This window comes from Pipistrellus kuhlii, unplaced genomic scaffold, assembly GCF_014108245.1.
Source record: "Pipistrellus kuhlii isolate mPipKuh1 unplaced genomic scaffold, mPipKuh1.p scaffold_m20_p_58, whole genome shotgun sequence".
Lineage (NCBI taxonomy): Eukaryota > Metazoa > Chordata > Mammalia > Chiroptera > Vespertilionidae > Pipistrellus > Pipistrellus kuhlii.
This window is the reverse complement of record NW_023425560.1, coordinates 1,526,906-1,543,602: the sequence shown is the minus strand read 5'-3', so window position 1 is coordinate 1,543,602 and position 16,697 is coordinate 1,526,906.

The following is a 16,697-nucleotide window of genomic DNA, read 5'->3' as shown; positions in this document are numbered from 1 at the left end:
TCAGACACAGCTGCCACCTTCCCCATAGCTCCCCCACCCCCACCCCCACCCACCTCATTAACTGGGCCACATCTGCTGACTGCACAGCTCTACCCAGGCCACCTCGCTCCCGCCCCCCCTCGCCGCCGCAGCCAATCAGGGCCGTGCAATCGCAGCCAAATGACCCCTCCCGCCCTCCTTCCCCCCTTCCCGGCCATGAGCTCCTGCCGGAGGCTGCTTGCGCGTGGAGCGTGGACGGGCGGTGTGGCTGCAGCACGTGGCTGAGGAGCAGGCGTGAGGCTGCGCCGCGCTTGGGGCTGACCCCAGTGGCTGGTGTGGGGTCTCAGGGCGGGGTGGCTGTGGCCCTCCGCCCCGGGACTCCGGGACGGTGGGATGGAAGCCGAGACGCCCAGCGTGCGCGGAGGGCAGCGCAGCAGACCTGTTGCCGGCAGGGCCCGGGCGGTGACACTCGGAGGAAGCGGGGCCCCCGGGGAGCCATCGGACACTGAGCACTTCGGAGAGCGGCCTCCCGGGAGGGCGGCCGGCCCGCAGCTGCCGGGCTGAGCGGCACTTTAGCCGGGGCCGCGGGCTAATGCTCCCGCCGGAGCGATCGATGCGCCGCAGCTCGATCCCAAGGCCGGCAGCGGGCGGCGGGTGGGCGGCCGCTCGGACGGCCTCCGTGCTGCACGGACTCAGATAAGGAGGCTCCGGAGCCTCCGGTGCCCGCAGCCATCCCCCGACTCAGGGAAACCCAGGCAAGGGGGTTCTCCCCCCCCCAACCTCCCGGTCTGGGGGCAGCCAGCCCCCTAGACACGGCCTCCCGCCGCAGCTGGGCTCTGCCATCGGGGCCCCATGGTCACCCAGCTCTGCCTGGGGACCCCGAGATGGCCCTGCTCCCGCCCCAGGTGCCCCCGTGTCCTTCACTCCGGGGCCAGTCCCCGCAGGTGCTCCGCCCGGGGGACAGGGGGAAAGGCCGAAGCACTCCTGGTGGTCCAGACGGGGTGGCTGCGGGCATTGGGGGTGGAGGCCAGGGCTGCTCCTCCACACACACCTGGAGGAGCCCCCGGGGGGGCCTGGCCCTGAATGCCACCGGGGGGCGGAGGGGGCCGGGTTAGTGCTCGCCTTCAGGAGGCCGTGGTGGCCGGGGACTCCGGGGGTGAACCGCTCCACACGGTGTCCCCCTCCTGCGGCCTGCAGGGCGCCTCCTGAGCGGACGGCCGTGCCAAACCGGTGTGTCCTGCCCCCTGTGAGGTGCCGGGTGCCAGGAGCGCCCAGGAGCCGGGCTGCTGGCCCAGGAGGGCCGTGAACAGCCGGCGGCTGCCGGCAGCCGTGCCCCACGCCACACACGGAGCTTCACGTGTGTGGGATCCCACTCCATCCGTGACCACGTGGTCACCTCCCTCCTGCCAGCAGGGGGGGGGGGAAAGCGGCCCCCCAGGGGGCACAGCCCTCCTGCCCCACAGCCGCCCTCCGGCCCAGGGGACTGTGATGCCCAGTGACAGGCCGATGGGCCTCCGGGGCCCCGGAGACAGCGGCTCAGGATGCTCTCGCCGCCCGGGGGCGGGTCTCCTGCAGCGAGCGCCCCCACCGCGCCAGCTCCACCGTGTGCCAAAGTGGTCATTAGGAGAGGCGGGCACAGCGGGCACCACCAAGGCGGGCCCTCCCTGGGGGGGGTAGGAGGTGCCTTCCAGAGACAAGGCTGCCCCCTGCTCCTCGGGCTCCTCGGCAGCCCCAGCCGAGCCGGGAGGCGCAGTGTCGAAGGAGGAAGAGAGAACTGCTGTGCCAGCCAGGTGCGTACAGTGCTGGCATTCATGCCACCCACTCTTTATGTGTAAAGACATTTTATTGATCTCAGAGAGCAAGGGAGAGGGAGAGAAAACATCAACCATGAGAGAGAACCGTGGATCGACTGCCTCCTGCACGCCCCTCACTGGGGATGGAGCCTGCAGCCCGGGCCTGTGCCCTGACCGGGCATCGAACCCTGACCTCCTGGCTCATAGGTCGCTGCTCAGCCACGGAGCCACGCCAGCAGGGCCGTATCTTGACAGCCCTGCAGGGTGGGCCCTCCTCCCCGTCTCACTCATTCACCCATTCCTTCATTCATTCACTGCCGGTGCTGGGAGGACGCAGAGGGCCTGGGCAGCCGCAGTCCCTGCCCGCATGGAGCTCCCGTCCGGAGGAGGGGGAAGTGAAGGCCCATCCGTTCCTCTGGGGAGGGAGCCTGGGCCCGGCGGCCAGGACGGGCAGTGGGGTCTGCAGCCGGCCGTGGCTCCGGGCCGCTCAGTCCGCACCCGTCTCTCCTCTGGCTGTGGCTGCCCTGTGTGTCCGGCCGCTGATCAGGATGCTGAGGCTGCCCACGGGGGGCACCTTCTCCGCACTCAGCTCCAGCTGGACAGCAGTGTCTCCGCCTCTCCTGGCCTCAGGCCCAGGGTGCGGATCAGTGACCCCGAGACCCTTCTGCCCGGCCCGGCTCTCTGACCCACCCTAACAGCCCCCCAGTTCACACTCGCAAGTCTGTCTGCACTGAGCTGGCTGGGAACCCTGACTGCTTCCACCCTCGCTCTGGGTAAAGGCCGCCCGCGTGGTGATGGGCAAACTGAGGCTCAGGGAGGATAAGCGAGGGGCCCAGAGCTGAAGGGAGGAGGTGGGCTGGGTGAGGAGCTGGGGTGGGACGACCCTGGGGGGCTAAGGGTTTATGTAAGATTCTGAGACCCTGAGGCCCAAACCTCTCTATTCGGTGAGGCTCTCTCTTGGTATCTATTAGTCTAAACAGCTTCATATTCAAGGTTCTGTATCCGATAGCCAGGCCCCTGCGACCCATCTCCAAGGCTGCCTCCCCCTCCCCCCCTCCCTCCGGCCACCAGGGCCTCTGGGCCTGGCTCAGCCGCGGGAGTGGGCGACAGGCGATTAATTGCCCATAAAGCACTTAGAGCCTCTCAGGCGACAAGAGTCGTGTCGCTGCAACATTATTTCATTACTGTCCCTCAGAGAGGCCATCAGCACCAGCAGGGTCCAAAGCCGGGCCGGGAGCCAGCGCCGCCCGCCCCAGCACCCTGGGGACCTGGGCAGGCCACTTAGCTGCAGCCGGCAGCCCCGCCCCCAGTGGCCAGAGGCCCGCCCCCAGCAGACAACAGCCACGCCCCCCAACGGCCATCGGCCACACCCCCAGCGGACAGCGCCCCCCAGCGGACAGCGCCCCCCAGCGGCCAGCAGCCCAGTCCCCAGCGGACAGCAGTTACACCTCCAGGGGCCAGAGCCCCGCCCCCAGCGGCCAGAGGCCCCGCCCCCAGCGGCCAGAGGCCACGCCCCCTAGCGCTGGACCACCCGCCCTGTCCCAGCCCCATGGGGTGGGAGCCAGGCGCCCTGCCCCCACACACCGCACCTGCTCGTGGGACGTCCCAGGGCCTCCAGACCTTTCGCAGGCCCCCGTGACCACGTGGGCCGTGTTCCACGCAAACCCGGCCCCGCAGCAGCAGCCCGCGGCTCCTCCATCCCCGCCTCCCTCTCCTGGCAGATGTCCCGCTCTTACAGCGGCCAGTCCAAGGCCGACCTGGGACCCGGATGGAGGAGAGGCCGCCTCCAGGAGCCAAGGACTCCAGATCTGTAACCACCTAGGCCAAGGGCGGCCTGGGCCTCCCGCAGGGTCCGCAGCCTCTACCCCCACCCCCGCCCCCACCCCAGTCCTCAGGGGAGAGAGCACTTCATGGCCACTGTCCAGGCGTCGCTCTGGAGGCGCCCAGAGTGGCGGCTCTCCTGCGGGCCTTCGGGGAGTCCCACCACCTCCCCACCCCCAATCCTGGAAGGCTTCCAGAGCCCTCCGCCCCTTGGGGTGCAAGAGAAGGTGGGGAGGCCTCCACTAGCGCGGCCAGTCAGCAGAGGCCGTGGCCACCTGGAGACCGGGGGGATGGGACAGTGACCACCTCCATGGCCAGGCCCAGCTGGACCCAGGGGCAGCCCGGGCCCCGTGGTCCTGGGCCTGAGGGCCAGCTTATAACAACCACCCATCCCAGGCCGACACACAGCAGCAGCCCCGACCCGGGTCCCCGCGCCCCTCACAGGCCAGCCCGAGCCCCAGCCCGGGGCCTGGCACAGAGCAAGGCTCACCGCCACCGCCACGGCGGGCAGTGGGATTCGGGCTGACTCCCTCCCCCTGAGGCCGTCCCGCCCGCCTGACCGGAGCCTGGTGGTGAGGAGCTGGGCATCAGGCGTGACGTCCCCCTGTGAGCTGATGTGGGGCTCCGCGCCCTTCCTGCCTGGGAGGCTGGGAGTCGGCCTCTGAGGCCCCCAGGCCTCACCCAGGGTGACGAGGATGACGGAAATCCTATAATTGTCCCCATTAAGCCCCTCCCCAGCGGCAGCCAGGCGGAGGTCAATACAGTCATTTGCTAAATGTGACGAGAAGTGGGCAGGTCAGGTTACCGGCCTCAGCCAGGGGGCGGGGGGGCGTAGACCACACCCGGGGATGGTGGGGGCTCTGAGGCAGAGGAGGTGCAAATACGGGCGGAAGGCAGGGCCTGGGAGCAGAGAGGGGAGCTGGGGTGCAGCGGGGCCCTCGTCACCTGGTCTGTGTCTGTGGGTCCAGCAAAGAGCAGGTGATTCCGGGGACGGTGTCTGCAATGGCCAGTGCAGGGGGATGGAGGCAGCCCCGTGACCAGGGCTCCCCTGAGCTCGGCCCGCCCCCTCAGAGGCAGGCTTCGGTCTCCCCACCTGTCAGATGCGGCGTGAGCTGTGAGGATGAGAGGGCCTTGGCTCCAAGGCGGGGGCACAGGGGACACAGCTCGCCACTCCACCCGGACCTTCTTTCCTTGTGAGTAAGGCACCCGTGATCGGCTGCTCATGGTGATAACGGGGTGTGCAGACAGGCACTGAGCGCATTGCACCCCAGGTCCTGCCTGCACCCCATGGCCCAGCAGCTGACCCCCACACTGTGGGCCACAGCCACTAACAGCATGGATTGTCTGCACAGATGGACGCAGCGTCTGGGCGGTGATGAGGAGGCGAGAAGCACCTGGAGTTCATGTTGGCCTGACTTACATCAGAGCCGGGGGCCTCTGTGCACCTCCCCCGGGAAGCCCGGGCCCAGGGCCCAGGCCTCTGCACTGCTGGCCCTGCCTGGCACCTCCGCCCTCCGCTCTGGCCTGTCACACGGAGCCCTGGTGCCTCCTCCCCGAGGGGATGGGGACAGGGGCTGCCTCGCAGGATGGCTAGGCTGCAGGGCACATGCTGCTGAGCTCTGGGGACCAGCGCAGGGTCAGCACCAGCAGCAGATTCTGTGACAAATGAAGTCGGAGGGTGGGATTTGACAAAAGTAAAAAGTAATCCTGACCTCACATGTGTGTTTCTGCCCCCCACTCTGATCCCCCCACCCCATTGTCGTGTTTTGTGGTTTTACTATAAAACTAGAGGCCCAGTGCACGAATTTGTGCACCAGTAGGGTCCCGAGACCTGGCCTGCGGGATCAGGCCAAAACTGGCTCTCTAACATCCCCCAAGGGGTCCCGAATAGCAAGAGGAAACAGGCCAGGCCGAGGGACCCCACTGCTGCAGGATGGGGTTGGGGAGGGACGAAGGAGGGTTCCAGGGTGTGTTCAGCCCATCTCACTCAGTCCTGATCTGCCGGGCCCCAGCAGCAAGCTAACCTACAGGTCAACTGTCTGCCCCTGGTGGTCAGTGCATGACATAGGGAGCGGTTGAGTGGTCTTAGCACGTCATTCACATATTACGCTTTGACTGGTTGAACAGCCACGGGTTGACCAGACACTTAGCATGTTAGGCTTTTATTATAGAGGATAGACAGCCCATGCTCAGCAGATAGCTTACAGGGACCCCCACCTCCACCCCAGTCACCCCTGGCCTTCAGTGTGTGGCGACCTGGGCTCTGTCCCGGGCTCCGTCCCACCCGGCTCGCCCGGCCCGAGGCTCAGAGACCTGCAGGTCCCTGTTGGCAGGAGGAGGCAGGGCCAGCCTCAGGCCTCAGGCCGCGGCCCAGTGTGGCATCCACGTGGGAGGCTGTGACGTGTCCGTTGTCTCCCTGCTGCCTTTCCCAGTGTCGTTTGTTCCGTGTCTTCTGCAAAGGCGTGCTGGTGGTGCTGCTGGGGGAACCTGGAACCTCCACCCTGTGGGTCTGAGAGCAGGAACCTGGGGCCAAAGGCCGCTGGCACCCAGAGGCGGGGGGAGGAGGGAGGACCCTGACGCGGCTCCCGCCCAGAGGCCTGCTGGGGAGGGACGCGGGCGCTCAGGGCGCTGTGAACGGGGCTCCAGGTCCAAAACCGGAGGCATGACCGCGGCCACCTCCACCTCCGCAGCTGTCCTTGGCCAGGAGCTAGCAGCCACTGACCATGTGGGCAGGGAGCTCACCTGGACTGACAGGCACCCAACCCCTGCTCTGAGCCTCACCCTCCAGGCACCCCTGGGTGACGGGCTCTCTCTGGTCCCCGGAGTGGCCGTGCCCTCCAGGGCACGGTGTGGCATCCTCCAGACCTGCTTCCTGCCCGGGGACAGCATAGGCAGGACCCGCTGGGCCACGGGAACAGCAGAGCAGCGGCAGGCAGCAGCTGGCCGTGGCCTGAGAGCCGGGAGCCGGGGGCAGCTCCCGGCAGCTGGGCACGCCTCCTGGCGGGCCGGGACGATAATTAAGAGTCAGGTTTCACCGAGAAGCGTTCCTGCCGGGAGGGATGTAAATCAATGGACAGCGTTTTTATCGCCGATGAAAATTAATAATTCAGTGTCGAACACGCTTGCACTCACTTCGCTGCCACGGGCAGGCCGGACGCGGGCTGGACCCAGGGAAGCCAGCGACCCCAGCCAGGACCGGGCAGAGCTGGCCTCCCAGGCCGGGTGCGAGGGAGACTGACCCCCCAGGGGCCACGTGGGGACGGGCCACCGGCCACTTCCAAGGGCCACGCGGGCGCAGGTGCAGCAAAGCCGGAGGGAGGTGACCGGCCAGGGGCCCGGCGGGCGGACATGGCGCTGGCCTGGTCACCTCTCCCTCCCAGGCCTGGGGGCTGGCTCTGAGCTGGACACAGCCCCAGAGTTGGCAGCCCCTGGTGCAGTGGTCCCCAGTCCCAGCCCACCCCGGGCTCTGGGTGGCCTGGGCCTCATGGAGCTGCTAGTGTTTATATTGTGACGGGGCAGCAGCCAGCACAGCCGAGAGGAGGACCCGGTGTGTCCCAGGGTGTGTCCGAGTGCAGGGCGGCCACCGTGGGCGGGCACAGATTACAGTGAGCAGCGGGAGGTGGGAGGTGAGAGGTGGGAGGTGGGAGGTGAGAGGTGGGAGGTGGGAGGTGAGAGGTGAGAGGTGAGAGGTGGGAGGTGAGAGGTGAGAGGTGGGAGGTGGGAGGTGGGAGGTGGGAGGTGAGAGGCGGGAGGAGGGAGGGGTGAGGGGTGAGAGGTGAGGGGTGGGAGGTGAGGGGTGGGAGGTGAGAGGTGGGAGGTGGGAGGCGGGAGGCGGGAGGGGTGAGGGGTGAGGGGTGAGGGGTGGGAGGTGAGGGGTGGGAGGTGAGAGGTGGGAAGTGGGAGGTGAGAGGCGGGAGGCGGGAGGCGGGAGGCGGGAGGGGTGAGGGGTGAGGGGTGAGGGGTGGGAGGTGAGAGGTGGGAGGTGAGAGGTGGGAGGTGGGAGGTGAGAGGTGGGAGGTGGGAGGTGAGAGGTGAGAGGTGAGAGGTGGGAGGTGAGAGGTGAGAGGTGGGAGGTGAGAGGTGGGAGGTGGGAGGTGAGAGGCGGGAGGAGGGAGGGGTGAGGGGTGAGGGGTGAGGGGTGGGAGGTGAGGGGTGGGAGGTGAGAGGTGGGAGGTGAGGGGTGAGGGATGAGAGGTGAGAGGTGGGAGGTGAGAGGTGGGAGGTGAGAGGCGAGAGGCGGGAGGTGTGGCCACAGGTCAGCAGGGGCCACTGCAGAGCCGGACCAGGTAAGTACCTGCAGAGAGCAGACCAGCTGACAGCAGGAGCAGAATGAGGTCCACCGGACCTTCAGGAAGGTCACTCTGGCTGCGGGAGGGGACAGATCGAGGTGGGTGGGACTGAAGCAGCAAGGAGCCAGAGGATGGGAGATCGGGGCTGGCAGGGGTGGGGGCCCTGAGGGCAGAACCAGAGGTGCTGGACAGGGCGCAGCCAGGAGGGCTGCCTGGAGGAACTGCCTGGCCTGCCCGTGACGTCATGGGGTGAGGGAGGGGGGACGGGCAGGGCGATGAGTCCCAGGAGGCCGTGGCTGCCAGAAGCAGGGAGGTCAGCCCATCGGGCCCCCAGGCCCTGCGGAGCGCACCGGCCCGGGGAGAGGGCGCCGTCTGTGCCGCCTGCTGGCACTGGCCTGGCGAGGAGGGGGCCTGGCAGCAGAGTTTCTGTGGGAGCGAGTCCTGGGCTGGCCTCACTCCGAGTGGCCTGTCCCTGCGGCTGCTGTCCTGAGCCTCGGTTTCCTCCTCTGCAGAATGGGGTCACAGCCCAGGCGCTCCCTCCCGGGCTGTGCCAGCTGCAGAGGCCCTATTGGGAGGCCGGCGAGGCCCGCGGAGCGCGGCCCTGGACGCTGAGGGCCTGGCCGGCCCTGACCGTCCTCCGCAGGAAAGGGCGCCGCCGAGGCCTGTTACCATGGAGATCCACATCTCCAACGCTGACATTCACACGCCTCCCCCGAGGCCGCGCTGACGGAATATTGGTGATCACGCTCAACTAAAAAGAGCCTATTGATCCGGGGAACAACAGAGGTCACTTTAAAAAAACCCCAAACCTATAAAACACGCATCCACCGCCCCAGGCCCCCGGCGGAGGGACCCCGCGGCTGCGGCCCAGGCGGCCTGGTCAATACGGCTCCATTAAGGGCCCTCCCGCGCCCCGCCCGGCCGGCCCGCCGGCGGATTAATACGGCGGCGTTTAATTCCGCGTCCATTAGGCTCACGTTGCCAGCTGACCGGCTCCGCTATCGACCCCGCGGGAGGCCGCTCCGGGACCCTGTGCCCCGCGAGGTCAGCGGGGGACACGGGACAGCAATGCCGGCCTGAAGGCAGGGTCCGCCCCCCTCCCGCGGTCTGGTGCCTGCGACACGGGCCACAGGAGCCCGAGGAGGGCCATGGGGGCCGGCTGGGACCCTCGGACACCTGGGGGCCTCACCTGCCCCAGACGGACATGGCCCGGGTGGAGGAGGTCTCGTCTGTCCAGTGCCCTCTCCTCCCAGTCCTCCGGAGCGGGCCTCGGCGGACCCTGCTGCCCACAGGCCCCTGGGGGCCACCACGGGCCTCGGGAGGGAGCAGGGGGACTTGCCTGCCGGGGCCAGTGTCGTCCAGGAGAGAGCTGGCCGAGCCTGGACTGCAGGCCGGCGAGATGGACGGACAGACAGATGGATAGACGAAGGCAAAACCTGCCCCACCATCCGCCAAGCAGGCAGGCTGGCGGTGGGCTGATGAGGAATCCCTCCCTGCACGTCCCCCCAAAGGTACAGCCCCCCTAGAGAGAGGTCAGAGGCCAGGAGTGACCCTCAGGAGCGGAGGATCATGGGGCCCCTCCCGGGGGTGCAGCTGGGCGGGGAGGGTGGTGGCCTGGCCCTGCCTGTCACCCCAGCACCTCCCACCGCCCCCCCAGCCCCTGCAAAAGCCCCCGTGGGGATCTCCAGAAGTCGGGGACACATTGGCTTTGCTCCCCAAGAGGAACTGAGCCTGAGCCTGTCACTGTCCCGAGGCTCCCACTCCTGTCACATTCCCGTCACCGTCTTCACTGCAGGGCAGGCAGGGGTCCCGCCCGGTGTGGGTGTGGGTGTGGGTGTGGGTGTGGGTCCCAGTCATGGCTCCCTCACAGCTCAGGCCCTGCAGCCACCTCCTCTGCACTGGGGGGGGAGGGGGGAGGGGTCAGAGAGCACCTGTCCCCTGGGAGAGCCACAGTGCCCCCCCCACACTCCGTCCCACCCCAGCAACTTGGCCCCTTGGTACCAGCACCTCAGGCAGCAGGCACTGTGGTCCCGCCCAGGCCCGGCTTCGAGATAAAAGTTCTGTTGCTGAGAGAGGGTGAGGCCTGCGGACACAGTGGCCGCCATGTTTGTCTCTAAGAGTCTAGCTCAGACGCAGACGGGCCCAGCTCACGCTTTTGCCCAGGTGTGCGGAGGGCGCCTGCTGGGCTGGGTGTGCCCAGGTGTGCGGAGGGCGCCTGCTGGGCTGGGTGTGCCCAGGTGTGCAAGGAGTGCAGGGTGAGGCTGGTAGGAGGGCTGAGCCCCCTTCGCCCATCACTAGGCCAGGCTGGGCCTCGTCTCAGGAGGTCCTTCGGGGGGACTGGGTGGCGAGGGGTCGGAGGAGATGGAACTGCTCCCTCGAACCCTAAAACAGTCCCCGGAGGCCCAGCTCCCGGTGACGCCATCTGTGCCCCTCACCGGCCGGCTGCGCCCGGGTCTGGCTGGACCTCCTGGCCGAGGTCACGCCCCTGCCCTGTCCAGATGGGCCGCACTGACCCCGGCCGTGGTGGGCGAGGACAATGGCCTGTTGTCGGCCAGCTGCCCTCGGCCACGCTCTCCGGGGACCCAGTGACCCTGAACGGGCTGCGAGAGGTCCCTGCTGACTCAGCGAGGCCCGCGCGCTAATGAACGCCCGTTGGAAAGGCCGCTGACCTTGGGCAGCCGAGGAGCGCCCATCGGCCCCGCGAGGAGAAGGGAAGGCGATGCCACCTCCTGCCCACCCGGAGGGCTCGGCGGCTCGCCGACAGCTGGACGGCCCACCGACGGGCCAGGCCTGGCCGGGAGCCGGACGCCGGGCGGGGTCGGAGGCTGAAGGCAGTTTCTGCAGCAACAGCCCCGCGCCCAGAGCTCAGAGCCAGGCCCAGGGCGGCCAGGGCTGGGCGAGGGCAGAGGGGCCTCACCAGCCTGGATTCCAAGGCCGGAGGGAGCCTCTCATCCTCTCTCCGGGCCGCGGGGACGCGTCTGTGAACGGACTGAGGACGGTTCGTTCATCAGCCGCCAGCAGCGCCCGGCGGAGCACGGCGGGCCCAGGTGTGGCGTGGCCTCCCCTCTGCCAGGCTCCCCGGAGGCAGGGCGATGCCCATTCCCAGCCTTGGAGAACCGGCCCGGGCTGGCGGCTCCCGGGCCAGGGCATCCCCTGTCCCTGCAGCCGCCACCCCGAACCCCTCGCTCACCAGGGACCAAGAACAGGGAGTCCCTGGATGCGCCCACCAGCCAGGTCCCCAGAGCGGCCGTGCCTGCCCCCTCCCCCACGCCGTCCTCCAGGGCGAGTTCAGGGGGGTGGGGGGAGGGAAGGGCCTGCCCCCTCACACCCCACTTTACCCATTTCTGCCCCCCTGTGGTCATGACGCCTGCCCCCGGAGGAGATGGGGCGGACAGGCACACAGGTGCGAGGGCCTGGCTGCGGTGGGGTTCGCACTGCGAGCCTCTGGGTCTGCGGGTGGCGTCAGCGGACGTCCTGCGGCCGGCGCACTGCCTCCAGCCCCATGACCCGCTCCCTCCTGCCCCCCGTCAGGGTCTCCCTATGGGCGTCTAAGTGGCAACGAAGCCAGCGCTGCCGACGCACACCCAGGCTGTGGGCTGGGGCCCGGGAGGTAACTGTCGCACATCCATTGTTGCTGTGCCTGCGGCCCCAGCCCCACTCCAGCGGCCTCCCCTAGGGCTGCCCAGGGCCGCAGGCCAGCACCACTGAGCCGGGCGATGGCTGGGGTATTTCCGCCCCAAACCTTGGCACACGAACCCAGGACCTGCACTCTCCTCCGGCCCCTCTCCTCAGACCTCCATCGGGCTGAGCTCACTGAGGCGGTGACGGGACAGAGGCTGCCGTGCGGGGGGCGGTGGGAGAGCAGAGGGGGGGGGTCCTGGGCTGTGTCTCCCGGCCCCGGCCCGCAGCCCCGCCGCCGGCTCAGCGGACGCCGCCTTAATCCAGATGGGCTCTCCCGTCGCTCCCCGGCCTCCCTGCCGGGAAGGTATTGTGTTCCGACACAAAAATACTTTTCATTTTTCCTACAATTTCCGTTTAAAACGTTCCAAATGTGCGGCCATATGATCTGAAACTGAACGTCAAGACAGTCCTACGGGGGCCTGGACGGTGAGAGAGCAAGGGGTCGGATCTGCTGACCCAGCCGGCGGGATCCAGTTTCAGCCTTTCTTCCCCCTCCCCAGCGGGCCTGCCCGCCGGGAGCCTCACTGGGGCGACCTGCCCGGCTCCGGGTTCCAGGACTCGCCCTGAGGTCGAAAAGCAGGGGCCGGGGCCCGGCTCCGGGGCCCTCGCTCTGGGACCTGAGCCGTCCTCGGCGAGTAACCGCATGGAGTCCTCTTCCTTCTTCTAAGTCCTCACCGGGTGTGTTTGATTTGAGAGAGAGAAGGGAGAGAGAGAAACATCCATGTAAGAGACGCATCGGACACTCCCCCACCGGGGATCAAACCCGCACCTGGGGGTATTTCCCAACTGGGAATCGAACCCACAACCTTGGTGCTCGATGCTCCAACCAACAGTGCCATGCACCAGGGCGAGGACTTGTACTTTTCTAGAACCACAGCTACCTCCTTTATCCTCTCAAACCCTGTGGGGTGAAGCTCTGGTGTCCACTTTACAGATGGGTAAACTGAGGCCCGGGGCTTACTCACATCTTCAGGCCCCGCAGCAGCAGGCAGCGGAGGCCGAACGCAGGCTGAGCCCCATGGACGGCACTCTGAGCGGCCGGGGCTTGAGGCGGCCTCAGCCGGGCCTGTGTGTCCACAGGGGAGCATCGGGGCCTCGCCCCCTGAATTCTGTGAGGGGAAGACGGAGGCGGGAGGAAGCCTGAGGGCCAGGCCCGCCCCCGGGCCCCGCGGACCTGGCGGTGAGCTCCGGATGCCCCCCGCCCGGCCGGGCTGCGGCGGGGACCAGAGCGGCCTCGCTGGCGGCTGTGGTTGTGGGCGGTCACAGCCAGGGTGCCAGGGGACAAGCCGGGCGTCATGGGCACCGCCCGAAACGGACGGAGACCCAGAGTCCATGGCGAGGTCTCCACAGGACCAGGCACCTAACAGGCACCCGTCAGTCCATCGCGTTGCCGGCTCGGCGCCCGCCCAGCCGCAGAGCTGAGGCCCTGAGAGGAGGAGCGAGGGATTGAGGCCGGCGTGCCCGCCCACAGCGCCCCTCGGCCCCCCGGACCGGGCACCTGCTCGGCTGGGCCCAAGTTGCTGCAAGAGAACCAGCCGGTGTGTCCTGGCCTGTCTCCCCCCACCCCTTACACACACACACACACACACACACACACACACACACACACACACACACGGTTCCCTGGAACTTCACAAGGAAATGGGGGGGAGTTGCTCACCTTTGCCCCGAGGACTCTTCCCGCAGGGCTCGCCCAGGCACCCCCCCGCCCCCCTCCAGGGCCGACGCCCTGCTCCCCATACAGTCGGGCCCAGGGCTGGCTGGCGCTCTCTCATCCAGGCTCGGGGTCACCCCTCAGCAGACCCTCAGGCTGAGCCAGACTCCCCCTGATCGCCCGCTAATGCAGACCAGGCCGCCGCTGCCCTCAGCCGGGAGCCGGGGAGGCACAGATGCGATGCATCAGGCGGGGAGCCGCTGGCAGGCGCGGCCCACGGGCTGGAATTCTAGACCCCCGAGGGGACACCCGGGAGGCATCCCAGCCACCGCCCCCCCCCCCCGCCACCCCCAGGCAGGGCGGGGGCTCCTCACAACTGAGAGAAATTAACACCTCGGCCTCTCACACCTGCCTGAAGGCCGCACCGCACAGACCCCCTCCCCGCCTCGTCCCCCCGCCTCGTCCCCCCGCCTCAGCCCGGGACCGTGGCCTCCTCCCTGCAGGGCACTGCCGGCCCCGAGCCCCTTCCCGGGCCAGGCGGGCCCTGCTGCCCACAGCTCGCCGCTCGCAGTCACGGCCGTCCTGGGGCCCAAACTTCCCCGGGAACCGAGGACCCTTCCCCCCGTCTCGCAGGGGAGGACACAGGCGCTGCGGGCGGTGTGCAGAGGCCCACCACCCACAGCTGCCGGCCCCTCATACCCAGGGGCGTCCTGCTCACCTCCCGCCCGCAGACCCAGCGCCCTCGAGCAGCCGCCTCCCTGCCCGACCGCCAGCTGCTGCGCACCGCCCTCGGCCCCGCATCTCTCTGGCTGCAGGTCTGTCCTCTGCCCAGCGCCCGGCAGGCAGCCAGAGCTGCAGGGCCATGTCCCCACGCCCGGGGGCAGCCACCCGTGTCCGTGCCACCTCCCACGGCCCACGTTCCCAGGACCACCTCCCAGGCAAGCACCGCCCCCGGACCTGCCTCAGCATCTGCTGCCGGGACCCCTGCCAGGACACCCAGGTCTGAGGCCCGCCCTCGCAGCCGCCTGAGGGACCCCGTGGTCACACCGGCCCCACGGGCACCTGCGGTTTAGGTGTTGCCCTGTGGCACTTCACACGCAGCCAGGCCTCCTGAGTCTTCTGGAGGGAAAGGAAACAGGTCAGAAAAGAGTTTGGGGCCCGGCCGGTGGGCTCAGATGGCTGAGCATCGTCCCATGAACCAGGAGGCTGCTGGTTCGATTCCCGGTCAGGGCACATGCCTGGTTGTGGGCTCGATCCCCAGTCGAAGGCGTGTAGGAGGCAGCCAATCCATGTTTTTCTCTCTCACTGAGGTTTCTCTCTCTCCCCCTCTCTCCCTCCCTCTCTCTGAAATCAATAAAGACTTTTTTTTTAAGCGTTTCTGTGTGGCTCAGTGAATAGAGCATCGGCCTGCGGACTGAAAGGTCCCAGGTTCGATTCTGGTCAAGGGCATGTACCTTGGTTGCGGGCACATCCCAGTAGGGGATGTACAGGAGGCAGCTGATCGATGTTTCTCTCTCATCGATGTTTCAGACTCTATCCCTCTCCCTCCCTGTAAAAATATCAATAAAACATATATTTTTTTAAAGAGTTGGGGTGATGGAGAGCGTGGACATGGTGCAGGACGAGACTGGTGTCTGACGGCAGGAACCTCGTCCAGGTGGCGGGAAGGCGGTAATGAGCCCGCCCAGCAGCAGCGGGGCCTCGGCGTTGGCAGAGAGGACTTCCCTGCCCTGCACGGCCCCAGGCAGGCCGCTGGTCCTGGGCTCTGGCTCCCAGCACCTGGGACCAGCCAGGCAGGGCCCTGCTTCCGGAACCTCCAGGAGCCAGTGCTGGAGACGGGCCGCAGGGATGCTGAGCACCGGGCATCAGGGGGACCCAGGTGCCACAGACACCCAGGGGCCAAGCCCAGTGTCCAGGCTCTGCCCAGCTGGCCCGTGACCCTCCCTGGCCTCGGTCTCCCAGGAGCAGGCACGGTGGTCGCCAGGGGCGGGCCGAGAAGGTGACCAGGACTTGGCGCCGGATGAGGAGGGCTCCGTCCCAGAAGGCCCAGGGGGACTGGAAGATCCCGGGGTCCCAGTGGACCTCTGCAGGCGGGGGCAGGCGGACGGCATGGGTCAGCTCTCCCACCACCACGGTGCCCAGACCAGAGACCCTGGGCCACGTGCTCCTGCCCCTGCCATCACTCATCTGCTCCTTCCGCCCTCCCTCCCCGCGCCTCTCAGAAGGACCTACTATGCGCTGGGCACGGTGCCCGCACGCCAGCCAGGTTCGCTCAGCTGGCACCTTCCGAGCACCCGCCCCGGAGGATTAGGACGGTGGCACCCGGGAGCCAGCTTTGTCTGAGGAATTTCCCAGCGGGCGGGAGGGAGAAGGAAGAATGACCAATTACTGGCTGTGCTGTCTCACATGAAAGCCCTCTCTGCGGCCCCGCCTCCCTGGCGCTGTCAGCAGCAATCTGGCGAGGGAGGCTGCCCGCCTGACCCTGTCCTCCCGCCAGAGCCCACCGGTGCCTCGTCCCAGCCCCGGTCCGCGGCGCCGTCCGCGCCTCACGCTCCCACCGGGGACACGGGTGGGACACACGGGGAGGCCCCTGCCGGCCGCTCTGAGCTCAGGAGAGGGGGCGGGAGCTCCGCAGCCTCCCCCGGGGTCTCCCCGCGCGAACCTGGCTGAATGGCCAATTGTTGCTCGGTTCTAATTGGTTCTGGGTCACTTCCTCCGAATCGCGGCTGCGTTCTGTTCATTTTTCCAATTAAATCTTAACAGTTCACATCTGACAAAACTCAGAAATCCTGTCAGGAACGGTTCCGATTCGGGCAGGTGGCGCGGCCTCCGGCAGAGGAGCAGGCTGAGGCCGATGGCCGGGCCGGCTTCTCTTCCCGCTCACCGGCCGGCTTCTCCTCCCGCTTCTCACCCACTCACCAACTTAAAGCGGGTCCTTCCAGGGGACCGGCCTGCTTCTCCGGTGGGAACTCAGCCGGTCCATGGTTCTCTCTCATCATGGGTGTTTCTCTCTCTCCCTCTCCCTTCCTCTCTGAAATCAATAAAAATATTTTTTTAATAATAAGAATCAAAAGCCAGGAAAAGGTGCGGCAGAACCGTAAAGCCTGTGACTAAGTGCCGGGGCCGCCCCGAGAAGGCCACACGCGGTGTGGCTCCCGCCACGGGGCACTGGGCAGGGGGCGGGCACGGAGGGACCCTGTGAGGGTGCACACATGCCACATGCGTGTGTCTGAGCCCAGAGAACGCACAGCAGCGGGAATGACCGCGGACGCCGGTTAGTAACCAGTACAGCATCAGCTCCGCCGTGTGACGAGGGGAGCACACCACCTGCTCTCCGGCGGGGGTCCCCTGGGAGTCCCTGTGCTCTGTGCTCAGCTGCCTCTCACCCTGAGAGTGAACGCGGTGGGGACATTCTAACAAATTCCTCAGCGCCAGCCCCTCCGCTCCGCTCTGCACCAGGGTTGCCCTGCGAGCCGACAC